Source organism: Macrotis lagotis, chromosome 6 (genome assembly GCF_037893015.1).
Source record: "Macrotis lagotis isolate mMagLag1 chromosome 6, bilby.v1.9.chrom.fasta, whole genome shotgun sequence".
In the NCBI taxonomy this organism is placed as follows: Eukaryota; Metazoa; Chordata; class Mammalia; order Peramelemorphia; family Peramelidae; genus Macrotis; species Macrotis lagotis.
Window position 1 is genome coordinate 214,075,958 of NC_133663.1, and position 17,595 is coordinate 214,093,552.

The 17,595-nt window shown below is 34.0% G+C and overlaps 1 pseudogene; it reads left to right on the top strand.

Moving 5' to 3' along the window:
* Positions 1–6,200: 6,200 nt before the first annotated feature.
* Positions 6,201–6,815, top strand: LOC141492333 (acyl-protein thioesterase 1 pseudogene; annotated as a pseudogene).
* The last annotated feature ends 10,780 nt before the right edge of the window (positions 6,816–17,595 follow it).

Here is a 17,595-nt window from a genome sequence, read left to right on the forward strand (position 1 = left end):
ACTATTCTTAAGAGATTTTTTCTAGACTTGTATCATATGGCACTAGGCTGCAAAGATGAGACTTTAATGAGACATATCACATATCAACAAAATGCATGCAAAATTTCAATGATGTGATTGTTTTAGTAGCATGTGATACTGTGAAATCAAATTCCTTATTAGACAATATGATGTGATGTCAGTTTAAATGGTATAGTGATTCAGTGAGCTCAAATATAAAGAAAATATAGAAAAATTCCCTGGTGCTGACAATATTCACTTTACACTGACCTAGATCCAGTTCACCAAAGGAGAAGCATTATGGAAACTCATAAAAATGAAGGAGTATTTGAATGACTACAGACTGAAATCATGTACTTTGTTAATGAACTGTGACAGAACATTCTTACCAAAAGCCTAATAATATAGATTGAATTCAAAGCCAGTAACAACCAGCAAATCTAATCCCCCAAAGAAGTATCTTTCCAACAAAGATCTCAGGAATCCTTTTTCTTCTTTACAAATATTGAAGATCATTATTATATTATTGTGACTTAGCTACCAAGAAATTTGCCCTTAAATGAAATCAAATCTAGTATCGTGTCAGAAAATGCCAAACTTCATAGGACTATACATATCTGTCTGTAATTTCTTCTTCAAATTGAGAAAGACACTGAAATTCCCTCACAGGGTCATTTTAAGAATATACCCCATCCCCATGATCATAATCAATTCTATGATTTGATTATAGACAATCAACCAATCCCAATTGATACAAAAAACATCAAGTAAATTACTGGAAAATAGTCTTCAGTCACCTTCCACCGTGCAGCACTACCTACCCTTTCTTTTTTATTTCATCAATTAACATTTATTAAGTGACTAGTAAGGACCAAATACTGTGTCAGGCACAGGGAATACAAAGACACAAACAACAGCTCCTTTCCTCAAGGAGTTTATACTTCATCATCAGAGAAAATAATTGCATGTATTTCAGGTGAAAAAAATAATAATATTTAACATTTATGTAGCATTTAATTCAGGAACTGTCTTAAGTGCTTTGCAATTATTTTGCCACTTGATTCTCACAACAATGTGAAAAGATAGGTACTATTATTTTACAGAGAGATAAACTGAAACAAACAAAGGTTCAGAGTTACATACACCAGATTTCAACTCATATCTTCCTGAGTTATCCATTGAATTTATCTACTAAGTATATGTATATTGATATGAATGAATGGGTGGATGGATATATACTTGCATGAGTGGATGTGTTTACAAATTATGATGACTGTGAGAGAAACAATTGTTAAAAATCATTGATTTGAGAAGATCCAGGATTTCTCTTTTTCTATAGACCTCATTTCAAAGTCCAGTCTTTTGAAAAAGATTATAGATAATGAGTTTGGATTAACTTTTTTAACCATGCTATTCAGATCCTATCCACATGGGGAAGACACTGGGTTCTACTCAAGTTTGAGTGGGGATAAATTCCTTGAATAGATTGCCCAATGTTGGGAGTAACTTAGAAGTAAATGGCATGGGGCAGCTAGGTTGCATAGTGCATAGAGACCTGGCCCTGGAGTCAGGAGGATCTGAGTTCAAATCTGGCCTCAGACATTTAATAATTACCTAGCTGTGTGACTTTGGGCAAGTCGCTTAACCCCAATGTCTTGCCAAAAAAAAGAAGCAAATGGCATAATCAAAGTTCATTAACTTGAGATTTCTAGTACCTCATTGCGTATTGAATTCTCTCTTATTTTTGCATTGATATTTTATTTTTCCAAATACATGTTATGAAAGTTTTTCAACATTCATCCATATGCATATGTATGTTTTTAAGTTGCAAAATTCCTGGGGGCAGAACCAAGATAGTGGCATGAAGGCAGGAATTCCCAGAAACTCCTTCCCCCCAAAACTCTAAAAACCATTAAATTATGACTCTAGCCAAAATCTAGAGAGGCAGAATCCATAGAAAGACTAAGTGATACAATTTCCCCGTCCAAGACAACTGAAAAGATCTCTGGGACAGGTCTGCTCCACTGGGACCAGAGGTTGGAAAAATCTTCAGAATAATCACAGCTGCAGCATAGCACAGCCCAGCTAGATGCCTGGGTCTGTGGCAGAGGGGGAAGTTTAATCACTGGGAACAGCCAGAAGGGATGGTGAGAGAACTCTGTTGCACCAGAGTGAGTGCAGAGAGGAGCTCTGGCCTTAGTGCAGGCCTGTGTTGAAAACCTGCAATTGAGACAGCAGAGTCACTACACATCCAGAACTCTCAACTCATAAATGGTAAGGGGGTCAGGAGAGACTACAGAAGTCTCTCTGCTCTCCCTGGGATAGAACTCAGCTGTTTGCCCACACTCAGATCCAGGTTGCAGTTTGGGTTTCCACACTACCATAGCCAAGCAGAGACCATCCTAACAGTTCCAGGGCATAGGGGAGGGCCTGAAGCCTCTCATAAGATCTTAGAGGAATTTAGATCCCTGCTGATTGTCCCCCAAAAAAGCCACAGCAAGGTAAAAAAAAGGGAAAAGGGAAAAATCTGCTATCCAATAAGATAAAACTGGCTATATCCACACCTGGGAGATAGATTCTCTTATCTCTTGAGAATTGTAACTCTATTAGCCAGAAGGGATGGACATTTGTGACTTATCTATGAAACTGCTCTCCAATAAGATGAAACTGGATATATCCCTACATGGGAGAAAGATTCTAATAATTCTAGAGAATTATAACTATTGTAACTATTAAAGAGAATATACTTAGCCAGAAGTGATGGACACTCATGACTTTTCTGTGACTCAGATAGAATGATTTAAAAACCATACCTGCTTGAAAAGGGAGACAGTTAAGAAATTGGAGGATGGAGGAGATTGAATGGGGCAAATCCCATTACATTAAGAAGTACAAATGACCTATTGCAATAGAGGGGAAGAAGGGAGGAAGTGAGAATCACCTGAATCTTACTCTCATCAGATTTGGCTTAAAGTTAACATACATACACTCAGTTAAACTAAGAAACTTATCTTATCTTTCAAGTATTAAAAGGGGATGGGGGATAGGGTGGGGGGAGGAAATGGAAGGGGGGTTGGATATAGGAGGACAAACACACTGAAAGTGTCGGTATTCAGAAACAAAATACTGGCAATATGGATAAAGTGAAGAAAAGGGAAAAATACAAACAGAGGGAAGATAACATGGAGGGCAATAAAGAGTTAGTAATTATAACTTTGAATGTGAAGAAGATGAACTCTCTCTTAAAGTATAAGTGAATAGTAGAATGGATTAAAAACCAGAATCCTGCAATATACTGCTCACAAGAAACACATTTGAAGCCGAGAGCGATGCATATAGAGTAAAGGTAAAAGGTTGGAGCAAACATATATTTTGCTTCAGCTGAAGTGAAAAAAGCAGTGGTTACAATCCTTATCTCAGACAAAGAAGCTGCAAAAATAGGTATTGTTAAAAGAGATAAAGAAGGAAATTATATTCTCCTAAAAGATACCATAGACAATAAAGTAATTTCAATACTAAATATGTATGCACCAAATAGTATAGCAACCAAATTCTTAGAGGAGAACTTGAAGGAGTTAAAGGAAGACATAGACATTTAAACATCAAACTAAAAGTTGAAGATGTTTTATTATAAATTACTTAATGCTTGCTTTTTTGAAATTGATTATTAAATATATTTATCTATACCATCCCTGAACCTTTTTGTTACAACTGAAGTTAATCTGGCATTCACTTTTGTATTAGAGTTCATATTATTATAAGAATGTTCTGTTATTAATTTCTTAGTATAATCTTATCCTCCAAATGGGGAAGTGAATAACACCAAGTATAAAAGCTGGGTTCTAATTTTCTATTTGCATCTGAGTTTTCTGTGTATATCAGCATGACAATTGATAAACTTAAAATTGTAAATTTCCTGGTTTAAAGGGTTGCAAATTTCATTTTCTAATAATAGAAACATAAGATTTGTTATGATTATTATCCAAGCAACAATTTTTATGTTTTAACAGAAAACAGTCTCCAAGCCTTCTGAATTAGTGAAGTCCTACTCTGAGAACTCCTGAACTCCATTGGATGTTTCCAGAGGAATGTATCTGAATTTTGTTTCTTTGCTCCCCTCTTTTTGTACCTCTTATTTGCACAATTCACTTGTCAAATGGAACTGTCCCTTTTGATTTTGTCAAAGCATCATTCATCTTTCCCTTTCCCTGTAAAACTGTATCTCCTTATAAACCCTGCACTGCCTGCTCATATCTCTTGTCAACTCTAGATTCGGTAGTGTTTTGTTACATACTGTGCCATTTTCCTCCATTTTGCCCATAACATCCTCTCACTTTCATTGGTCTGAAGGCACCACTTTGACCAAAATGGAGGAACTATTGGCCTTAATAATATCTCATTCTATCAAACGTCACTGGGTGCTCCAGGATTCTGAAGAGGGGAAGATTCCCATGTGAGGCGATCTTGGTATAACTGATAAGGAACAAGGAGTCATCCCTCTTGGCATGTCTAAATATCCATTCCCATCCTAAGTTGAAGGCCATTCCCTTCCTTGCTTTTCAGATTCACCTTCTGAAAGTAAAATGTGTACAGATCCAATTTCCAATATTTCCACCTTGGAGGTCTAATTTCCCAGCTAATCTCCCCATGCAAGTTTGTATAATCAACAAGCTTAGAGAAGTAGCAATAAACATGTATGTTAACCTAATTCTGGTTTGTTCCATTTAAGCCCAAACACTAGAGTTCCCATTTGTTCTATATTAGAACAACAAATATTTAATTTAATTATTATTTTTAAGTCCAGACTCATGGAGGTCCTCAAGATCATATCCCCTCCATAAATAGTAGATAATAAAGCAACTGACAGGTGAAGTAAAATACAAATGAATCTGTTACACTGAGATAAATAGTAGTGGATACCATAGAAACCCAAAATTTATTCCCTAATACTCACTTTTGCCTTTTGATCATGAAAAATGATACACTGTAGAGTCTTTACAATTAGGACTCTACAATCAAGCAAATATTGATTTGGCTAATATTATGTGTTCAGCAGACATTATAATGAAATGTTATCAATGCATTTGTTCCCTAATTTTAATAACCTTATAAGCTAGCAAGCGAGTATAAAACAATGATGGGCAATATAAGTCATTTCAAAATTAAGTGTTTCTAGAGGGAGACATATCATGAAATTTATATATATATATATTATATATATATAGTTATATTTAAAAACCTAAATTTTCTATTCTATTCTATTCTATTTCTCCTCCCACTTTTGGACTGTTTTTTCCCCTCCACTCACTTGTCTACTATTCTTTCTAGTGTATGTAAACATCCAGATATGCAGGCCTAAAGATTTTGGGAAAAAATATTCAAGCTCAAATTTTGTGGCAATCCATCTGTGTGCATTTCCAGTGTTGAAAACAAAATGAAACCAAAATATTTTGAAATTTCCTCCTGCTTCAAAACTATCTGGAATTATTGCTAAGAAAGGAATAGACATTAGTAAAACTAAGCAGCTATTTGGTCTTTTTCCAGTCCTGTCAACATACCCAAAAGCTATGGTTTATCTCTATTCCTGATAGAAAATCAGAATGAAGGGGCAGCTGGAGACAGGAAGACCTGAGTTTAAATCTGACCTCAAAAACTTAATATTTACTTATCTGTGTGTGACCTTAGACAAGTTACTTAACCCTATTTCCTTGCAAAAGCCAAAAAGAAGAAAGAAAATTAAAATGGAAAATAACTGAAGATTTTTGACTGCCAACAAAAATGGGAGTTACTTTAATTTTTAATAACTTTTCCATTTTTCAATTCTGGTGTTTCTTTGGTTGAATTTATCTTCTCATTTATGTATTTATTGTAATTTATACAGAAAGTTATAACAAGATATTGTAGTTATAATTAATTATAGAATCAAGTGTAAATTATTGCATAAAAAGAAAAAGTAAGGAATCTTTTGTTCAAATCTAACTGAAAAATATAATCTATTGGGATGAGAAAAACCAAAATAATACATCTCCACATTGAAGAGGGAGAGGGGGACCAACTCAGAAAAAATTAAATTTTCAGATGAGATTACTTTTTTTCCATGTAAGTTACAGCCAGATAATTAACCAAAGTTCTCACAAAACAAACCCTAAACCATATATAAATTGCACTGGGGGAAGCTAATTGTCAGTTGAAGCCAGGATATGAGTGGCAACATGGAGGTGCTGCTCCCTGCCATAGTCCCAGCAGCAAGGAAAGCAAGTATCACAGTTATTTTCCTTCATGGATGATCATGATGGGCTAATGAATGGCCATGGATGAGCAGAAACTTTTGCAGGAATTAGAAGTTCACACATCAAATATATTTATTCACATGCACTGGTTATTCCTATTATTCTAAATATGAGTATGGCTAATGCTTTCTTGATTTGATATTATTGGACCCTCTCCTGACTCTCAGAAGGATGAATATGAAATAAAACAAGGTGAAGAAAATAGTAAGAGCAGTATACAAAGACAAAATGCCTCACTGAGAAAATTCTCTTAAATCACTTCTATGAGATGAAATGCCATTCTCCACTTCTTGATCTATTAAAACATTACTATTTTCTGCACCTATTTCTATTCTTCCATGTCATGAAATCAATGACACTTTGATTCCCCATATATTTGATTCTCATACTGTTGAGAAGCTAAAAACATTGGTATATCCATTTAATATAAATTTCCATACCTATGAAGGCATGATGCACAATTAGTGTAACCAGGAAATGTTAAATGTTAATCAATTAGTTGATAAACTAATTGACATCAATTGACAGACATCATTTAAGAGGCCTCCATAGAAATACATCAGTATCATTGTGGTCAAGAAAAAATCTTTTCATATACCCAGTCTTGAAACTTTATACCAATGATACTGATCAAATAATGTTTCTTCTTAGGAAAATTAAGGTCTTTCAAATTTCTATACACATGATATATGTTATAAAATATACAAGCAACCCAATAAATGGTTCAACTGAATTTTCTCCAACTGTAATTCAGCATACCCATATAAAACACTGCAATCTGACATTTTTGATTAAATAATTAAAAAATAAAGTGTTAGTATGCTAAATGAAAACTTGTTCAGGTAAAATGAGCAGTTAAAATATAATCACTTTATGCATGCTGTGACAATATAAGGATTTGCTCCCACAATGCATCTTTTGTATTTTTATTTATGCATTCATATATATGTATAATCCATATTAGGAATGAGGGGTATTACATTATCCCTGATAATATGGGATAATTCTTTTAAGTGTTAATGTGTAAGTAACATTATGTTCTTACATCTTAATAGCCTTTGTATTTAAGGACCAAGCTCTATAATCTTTTTTCAAAAATAATTTCTGTCTAATTTTTCTTGTCTGATAGTGAAATTCATTTTTCCTTTATTATCCCTCCTAGTCAACCAAATATTCTCTTCAAACCCTGGCTATCTGATGTTCATATGTTGTTATGAATTGATATCCTGAATCAGACACATGGTAAATAAAAAATACTTGATAGTGAGAAAGTAGATACTAACTTTTAAAGTTACTTATTTCTTAAATTAAATATTAATGCAAACTAAGATCCATTTGGTTCAACAAATTTTGCAGGCTAGTTGATGAGAGCAATTTCAAGAATTATTTTGTTGTGATCAGTTGGAAAATAATGCATTCTGAATTTTGGACCTGTTTTCCTTTACTCTGTTGATTTGAAACCCTATTAATGTGGAAATAGTGTAAGATAATGGTTTGCCTTGTTACAGCAAGTTTCTTATATTTCTGAGGAGTATCTCTTTAAGAAAACTCAACTGAGGGGCAGTGGTGGTGCAGTGAATAGAGCACCGGCTTTGGAGTCAGGAGTACCTGGGTTCAAATCCAACCTCAGACACTTAATAATTACCTAGCCAGGTGGCCTTGGACAAGCCACTTAACCCCATTGCCTTGCAAAAAAAAGGAAAAAAAAAGAAAACTCAATTGAGAAAAATTATTTTGACAATTTATTAACATGTCCTGAAACATTTAATCATCAAGTTTCAGTTCTGAAAATTTCTTGATGACAATAACTGTCAAATTTTTTAAGAACATAAAATGTTTAGTTTGAATTATTTTCATCTCATTATTATAGGAATGCATGCATTTCAGTATATTAATGGACTTGATTTTAAGCTTATCTATTATTTATATTTTTATACATAATATATACATATGCTCCCCCCTTCAAATAGATTAAACTTAATAACTTTTAGAGGGGAACAGGCTTGGATGTTTTCTGGGGGAGTTGATCTTCTGTTCTTTAATCCTTACATGTCCCATAATTTTCTTTCATTATCAAAATCTATATTGATAAACTCCTGGAGCTCTAATGTTATATCATTCTGGAAAAAGATTGACCATTTAGTTTCCCCTGTACCAGTGTATCTTGGTAACCACATTATATACTTTAGGGTTAATCTGACTCTTTTGTTGTCCTGGAATTATTTTTTCAAAACTTTCTCAAATTAAAATAGCATTTCTTTCTATAAATATAAATATATATACATATATATATATATATATATATATTAAACTAAACACTGTAGGAAATTCATTAGCCATTATTAGAATTTGCTTTATTCTTTACTATCAAATGAGCAATGTGAGATTGTGACTTTTTCAAAAACCTTTTTAGAATTAATTTTTTTGCAAACATACAAATTGAGTTTTATGCAGACAGTCTCAAATTATTTGGAAAATTATTGAGAGACAAATTTGTTAATTAACTAAAAGGATTGTGTAAATAGTCAGAACCTTATTAACTAAGCTATTAAGACACAGCAGAAAGATGCTTGACATTTTAGAATTGTTGCTAATTGTTCTATGGTTTTGCTATGTTATCAATGCATCTTTATTAAATGGGTGACATGTAATGAATATAATTTAGTAATGTACTATATGTAATGTCAATAACGTAATTAAAAGTTTAAAATTTTAAAACAATCATTTATTGAATCACTTTATTTTGAAGAACATAAACTGTTCTAGTTGCAATGAAAATCAGCAAAATGTTACTACTTTATAGTAAGAAATCCTACATTCTGTTGATATGTTTTGCAGTAGTTGGGAAGATGTATGTCTTTTTTTCACAACTTCTGTCAATACAAAATAATATTTAAAACAAAAAAATAAAAACCAATAAACTGCACTGGAATTTCTTTTAAAAACACTTTTAAAAATCACTTCCCGAAGAGCTCATTCAAAATCTTTTTAGAGTTTCATCCTGGCTAACAAAGTGAGAAATTCAAATCAAACAGTGATGCACACAAAATGAAAAGTCTATTTGATAAATCAGTTAGAGGTTAGATGAATGCCCTGAAAATGATCTCTTCTTTCTTCTCCGCTCATACCACTTCCTTTTTCATTGTGAAATTTTAAATACTATGATAGTAATTACTGACCAACTGCTGTGTCAACTAAAAGGAAATAGCTTTTGAAAGAGAAAGCCATTTGTTTAGGCAACAAAGTGGTTTCATGCATAGAATCATAGATTGGTTGAATAAGAAGGGATTTTAGAGGTCATTTAATGCAACTTCCCACTAAATATAGAAATCCTCTCTACATTGAATTTTACAAGTCATTAGCAATCTGCCTGAATAACTACAGGGAATTCACCACCTCATAAGGCAGCACTAAGAAAGTTTTAATTGTTAGAACATTTTTAATTATATTGAACTGAAATCTGCTTTCTTGTAAATGTCACTCTTTGTTCCTAGTTCTGCCTACTATAATTATACAAAATAAGATCTTTCTCATGTGACAATAGACAGATATAATATTCCCTTTTGTCTTCTCTGACTTCTATTTTTTTCAGTACCTAATACAATACCTTAGAAATAGGAGATGCCCTGGGACAGCTAGGTGGCATAGTGGATAAAGCACCAGCCCTGGAGTCAGGAGTACCTGGGTTCAAATCCAGTGTCAGACACTTAATAATTACCTAGCTGTGTGGCCTTGGGCAAGCCACTTAACCCCACTTGCCTTGCAAAAACCTAAAAAAAAGAAAATAAATAGGAGATGCTCTTAAATGAATGGGTAAATGAAAAATGAAATAATGTAGCATGATTTTCAAATGTTAAACTCTCCAAGTTACCTTCTTCTCACATATTCAGGTTTACCAATGTCCTTCTTAAAATATGCTGCCTTGATTAGATCACAGAATGATGGAGTCACGAATACTGAGTATTACTTTATCTTTTCCTTCTTTTAATAGAAATTTATCAATTTAACCTAAAATTATGATTGCTCTTTGGGTATCCATACCACACTGCTGAGTCATGTTGATTGGGTTAAACTAAATCTCTAAGTCTTTTTGATTTGAAGTAATGTTATGCCAGAAGTTTACTCTGTACTTCTGATGTTGATTTTTTGAACCTAAGTACAAGGTTCTATTTTTATCCCTCTTAAATTGAATTGTATTGACTTCAATCAGTTGTTCCACATCTTTTAGGATCCTGATTTGTTGTCTGACATATTTCTCAGTTTTGTGCCATTCACAGCCTTCATAAGCATATCTTCCTTGTTCTTATCCAAACCATTATGAAAAACATTAAATGAAATTCAACAGAGAACAAATCCCTGTGGTGTTCCCCTAGAGATTTCTCTATAAGTTGATTGACACTTCATTACTTCAATTGATGTCATAACATGAGAACTTCAGGCAGTGAAGATCATAACCTATATGTAACTACCCCAATTGTCTCTACCTCTGGATTTTCTTTCCAGTTCTTTCCAAACCTCTTACCTAGACTATACAGCTCACATTTCCCCTCAATATATGGTTACAACATTCCTTCTCATTAGCTCTCCTTGATTTTAATTCATACTATTCTGAACTAGAGTCACATACAGCTATATAAACCACAGATATGATTCCACTTTTCACAATATATTTTCCACTTCAAGGTTTTAATATTTAACACTTCTTGATTATAGCTGCTAAAACCTTGAAAGAGGCAAATAGTCTTTCAAAAATCACTTAGCCTAATTAAAATATTCCCTGCCCCCCCCTTCAAATAGAGTAAACTTAATAACGTTTAGAGGGGAACAGTCCTAGATCTTTTCTGGGGGAGCTGATCTTCTGTTCTTTAATCCTTACATGTCCCATAATTTTCTTTCATTATCAGAATATATATTGATAAACTCCTGGAGCTCTAATGTTATATCATTCTGGAAAAAGATTGACTATTTAGTTTCCCCTATACTGGCGTATCTTGATAACCACATTATATACTTTGGGGTTAATCTGACTCTCTTGTCGTCCTGGAATTTATTTTTTCCAAAATTTTCTCAAATTAAAATAGCATTTCTTTCTATGATTTCTCTATTTAACATATTTGGAAATATTCACTGTCTCTTTCCTGTTTCTTTAACTTCAAAATAAGTTCCTTTTAACACTTATTTTACTAGTACTTTCTGAAGTAATTCTCTATTAGCTAGTCCTTTTTTCTGCTTAGTTTTAGGTCAAGTGATAAAAGCTAGAGCTGTAAGCCAACAAGCTGCACAGAGGGAAGGAGGGGTCATATTACCCATTGTAAAAGATACAACACAGGCAGAAAGCAGTCTCAAGGGGAGAGCCTGTGAGAGCATTAAATGAATACTGCCCAAAAGTCCAGCCTGGAATCTCCTACAGGTGACCAAACATAGGCTTCTTCAACAGCAAAATAATAATGAACAGGAATCTTTAAAACAGCAATTTAAATGAAGCAACCCAAGTTGGTCTTTAGGGGAACTTGCTGACTCCCCCTTTCTCCCTGTTTAACAAATGAATAAAGGAACCAAACACACAAGTAAATAAACAGTCTAAACACATAAATACAGAAGAGGCACAAACACAGATTATACAAACACAGCAGCCAGACACAGCACAAACACCGACTACACAGCAACAGAACTTTCCAAAACCCATTCAAACTTCCTAAGTTCTACACCATGGTAACCAACACTGAAGGTACACCACTCCTTAGTGCAAAACAAAGTTAACTTTGAAATTTACAACCAAAAAACAGGGAACTGCCAAAAGTGTCCTTTTGCAGCTCGTAACTAAAGTCCAAGAATTGCATCCAATTACGGTTGGACTAGAGTTTACAGATGGCTAGCCCCAGGAACAGAAACAGAACTGGTACTCACCTCTGGAGGTCTTTCCTTCATGTTCCACTTTGGGCCGAATGTGGTGGGGTCTGCAGACAGTCTATCCCATGGGGATCACCCCTCTCTGGTCCAGGGCCCTGGAATATCTCAGGGGCTGCCCCGACTCAGCAGAGGGAGGAGCAGTCCCTCCCAGGAAAGGCCAAGAGCTGAGTCCTTCAGAGGTTTCCAGGTGGTAACCAAAGTACTGCTTATCTCAGTGGGGCTCCAAAATATTGTAACCAGAAAGTGAGTCAGAGACCAAGTTATGAAATTTGGGAGTGGATTTTTATTACCAGTGGCTGTGCAGGGGTTGCATTTCCTCAAAGCACACAGCACCGAGTGTTCAGAGGATAAGGTTTTTATGGTACTTTGAGGGGCAGGGGTATCATGAGCAAGCAGGTTACAGAAGCAGAGATAGTAGTTACATATAATCCTTTGTCAGACTATTACACACATGTGACATAGTATAGATAGGAGGCCAGTAAAAGATGGAAGAGTATGCCTTAGGTCTAACATGTGTCCAGGACAGTCACCTACCAGGGAGACTTAGGTAGAGTGAAATTTACTTTCTCACAGCTCCAGCTTCACCTGGGGAAGGAGCGTGCAGTTTTAGGAGGGATCAGGAATATTGCAGAAACAACAAAAGGATTAGGTTAACAAGAACATTAGGTGAATCTCAGATAAATTTTATGGCATATCTTGTGACTCTCAGGTCAACTGTTTGAGCCCTGTCAGAATATTCCCAGCCTTAGGGGCATTAGCCAAACTGAAAAACTTCTTGGGGCCCAGAAGTGGCAAGGACCCCTTTTACACAGGGGTTGCACAAGTATTAATATTGTACTTCATGTGTATACATAGGTATGTATGTGTGTATCTATATCTATAGCCATACATCTTTGTAAACCTTAAAGTCCTTTGGAAATGATAGAGAGGTTAAAACTTTCACTTTCTAGTCATAATCCTTAATTTTACAAGAGATACAATGTGTACAAGGTCCTCAACTTAGAGGTATTCTTATGTATGGTCATGTGAGAGTGAATTCCACAAAAAGAGTGCCCCAAAAATCATAGTATGGTTTTAAGCTATTAAGGCCTTAATTTATTTAACTAATTAAATAGCTTAAAACTATACTAAAACTTTGGGGATATCTTTTTGTGTTTTTGTATATGACAATTCTTCAATATTAATCAAAGCCAACAACAGCTTTTTTTTTTCATCCATTCAGTCAGTTGATGCCCAAAGATCCTAGAGTACTAATATTGAAGTAGGGAGCAGACACAGAGGGTGAAGTTAGCATCTTAGAAGCAGAGCCCCTAAGATTTAAAATCCCAAAGACCATGCCTCCATTCAAAAAAGCTTTATATTTTGTGTTAGTGTGAATCTATACATGCTCATAAAATATGTCTCCTTAGGATTTTGAAAAAATATTTATCAAAAGGTGCAAGCACAGATAAGCTCATCCTAAAAAAAGGTCAAATGTCTGTGTTGTTATTTCTATGCTGAATTTTCTATGCAATTTTTTCACTGGTGTGCAAACTTGAACAAGATTTGAAACATATACTCTTCCTATGCTCTCCAGGGGAATCAAATTGTTCCTTACCAAAAATAAAACAGCAAATAAAAGGCCTCAAGACAGAAAATAAATCTAAATGTATGCCATACAGAAGTAAACATCAATAAATGTCAATAATCAATAAATGTTAACAATTCAAAATACAAAAAGCAAAAAAAAATGGATAAGGGCAACTAGGTAGCATAGTGGATAGGGCACCAGCCCTGGAGTCAGAAGTTCAAATCAAATGCCTAGCTGTGTGACCTTGGGCAAGTCACTTAACCCCATTACCTTAAATAAATATAATTTTTAAAAAAGAAATGTATCTCACATCAAACCATATATAGTTTAGAGTATATTAAATTTTATGTAATAGTAACAAAACTTTCTTTTTATATCCCCATTTTATCTTTCAATTATCTTATCTTTAAATTTTTTCTTAATACTAGTCTCATTTCTGTATCACAAAAACTATCCATCAAATATTTCCCCTAAAATTATCCCAACACCAAATAAATACTCTGTTTTAAAAATTGGAATCTCAAGAAAAACAAGATGACCTACCAGTTATTTCTGAAAAGTGAAGATTCAGCACCTCTGGTCCAGAAACTCTATGAAAAGAGGTAGGGAAAATATTTCTTTATTGATCTACTTGTGGAATGAGTCTCATTGTTTTAATTTCTTTACAGTTGTTTCCCTTTTCAATATTGTGATTATACAGTTTTTCTTTTTTTATTCATTTCATTCAATATCGTGGTCCAAATCTATCATCCTGCACCACAGTCCTATCCTATCTCTTTAATTCCATATGCTAACATTTGCTTAACCATTTCCCAATTTAAAGTGCCCCTTTATTTCTATATCTTACTACAACAAAAAATGCTGCTATAAATACTTTTGCACATGTGAGTCCTTTTCCTGTCTTTGGTCTTTTTGGACATGTCAAATTATTATTTTATCACTGGGTCAAAGAATACATAATTCAGTGACTTTTTTTGCTAAAGTTCCAGAATAGTTGGAATACTCCTTAACTCCACCAAAAAAGTACATAAGTGGGTCTCTCTTCCTATGGTCCCTCAGATTTATTCAACTGGAACCTCACTATTGCTAGGCAATGCTAGTTTATTTCCCCAATCAACTTCACTATCCCACTTTTCAAAATGGTTTTCAAATGTTTTAATCCCTTCTCAAATCAGTCATGACTTTCTCTCTCATCTGATATCATTGTCATTTATTTTTAGAAAAAAAAATTGAGGCCTTTCACTTTGAATTCTCTTTTCTTGTCACATTTTCATTTTCTATCATTCTGATGCTTTGGGGCACTTTTTTCCACTATTTCTTCCAACGGTTTGTCCCCTCTAACATCCCCACTTTCTTTTATTTTCAACATCTCCTTCTCTACTCACTTCCTATCTACCTAAAAAATACTCATATATTTCCTATCCTGAAAAAAATATCACTTGATCCTCAGCAATTCTTGTCCTGTCTCTTCTGCCTCTTATAATTAAAGTAAAAAAGTCTATCTATAATATTTTCCCTTACTTTCTCTACAGTCACTCTCTTTTTAGCCCTTTAGGTCTTATGTCCTTATCTTTTCACCAAAACTGCTTTCTCCAAACTTGGCCTTTGCCAAATCCAAAGAATTTTTTTCAGTCTTCATTGTTGTTAACCTTTCTGTGACCTGAATCTGTTGAGTACTCTCTCCACCTTGATTCTCTCTTCTCTATATGGCTTTAGGATAACTTTCTCTCTCTTGGTTTTTCTACCACCTATCTGACCACTCCTTCTTTGTCTCCTTTGAAGGATCCTCCTCCAAAACATGCCTTCTAACTCCTCTCCCCAGATATTACTTCACTTAGTAATTTTATCAGCTTCCAAGGATTTAATTACCATATCTGTGATGATGATTCTCAAAGCTCCCAATATTGTTCTGATGCTGACCTCCAATTTCACTTCGCTAATTGAGGTTCAGACATTTCAAAATGGATTTCTAATAGATATCTTAAAATTCATACATCTGAAACAGAACTCATTATCTTTCCCCCTAGATTCCTCCCACCTCTGCTTTATACACCTTCTCTACTATAGAGAACAACAACACCATCCTCCAAGTCCTTCAGGCTCAAATAACATAGAAGTAATCCTGGGTTCCTCACAATCTTTCAGCTACCATATCCAAACTATTGACAAAGTCCACTCACTTCAACCTTACAATATCTCTTCAATATCACCCTCTGATACTATTGAATATATTCAATATCTCCTCTGATACTATTGCCACTCTAGTACAGGATCTCACGCTTGGATTACTGCAATAGTCTACTAGTGGTTCTGCCTATCTCAGGACTCTCCCTATTCTAATCCATCCTCCATTCAGTCACCAAAATGATTTTCCACAAGTTGAGGTCTAATCATGTCACACCCAACCCACCCGTATTACATATCCATACCCCTTAACAAATCCCGGTGGCTTCCAAATGCCTCCAGGAGCAAATACAAAATATGCTATTTGACAATCATAATCTTCATAGACATTGGCCTTCATAACCTAAGCCCTTCTTATCTTCCAGTCTTCTTACTTCATCCTCACCATGTAATCTTCAATCCCATGACACTAGTCTCCTGTTCCATGAAAAAACTCTCATCAGGACCATGCCTGGAACTCTCTCCTTCCTCTACTCCAACTATTAACTTCCCTGGCTTCCTTTAAATCCCACCTTATATGAAATCTTTCTTCTGAATTCCAATGCCTTCCATCTGTTAGTTACATATATATGCATGTATATATACATATACACATGCACATACATATACATGCATACACATGCATGTATGTGCACGTGTGCATATGCATATGCGTATACATGTACATACACATATGTGTGTACATATACATATACATATTCATATGCGTATACATATACATATGCATATACATATACATATAGCTTGTTTTGTATAAATTTGTTTGGATATTACCTCCTCCATTAGATTGTAAGTTAGGGACTGTCTTTTACTTTTGTATCACTGTCATTTAAAATAATGTTTGGTACATAGTAGGTACTTAATATTTGTTAATTAATTGATTGGTAGTTTGAGTCACTGAATCTTTAATTAATTTAGATTATTTTGTAATTTTTTTTTATTTTTATGGTTCATCCATAAGTAATGAATATCTAGCCATCCTTTTTTCTTTTAATTGCATTTTGAGTTGTTTTTAAAAAATTCTTGAGTTTATTTTAGTGGTGGTCTCCCTGACATTTCATACAATCTGTACTAAGTAATCTTAATGATTTTTGTTCATTTCACTTCCTTCTGGGTTTTGTTTGTGACAAACAAAAGGAATAATTATATTTTCAAGTTTGTTTTGTCTTATAATTTAGTAAAGTTATAAATTGAATCAATAAATATTTAATTGAATCTCTATTAAGTAAATCAATATATTCTTTATCTATTTTTTATTTCTGAATATTATTTTATTATATAAACTATATATATAAACATATACATGTTTTATTTTTTTAAATGGATATACATGCTTTATTGCTGGTCTTAGAACAGAGAAATTCTTCATTTCAGATAAGTAATTTTTACATATCAAGGAAAAGTCCATTTATTTCATGCTTTTCTTAGTGTTTTTTTTTTTTCTAGGAAATGCCTATTCTATTTTCTAAGAAACATTTTCTACATCCCTTGATATAAATATATGTGATTTGGCAGCAGCATGCTATAATGCATAGACTAGATTTGGAGCCAGGGAGAATTCAGAAGTTAGGAGTTGACTTTGTCCCTTGTTGTAACCCAGAGAGGCCCCTTTTGGAAAGTAAAGGTCATGCTTACTCCCAC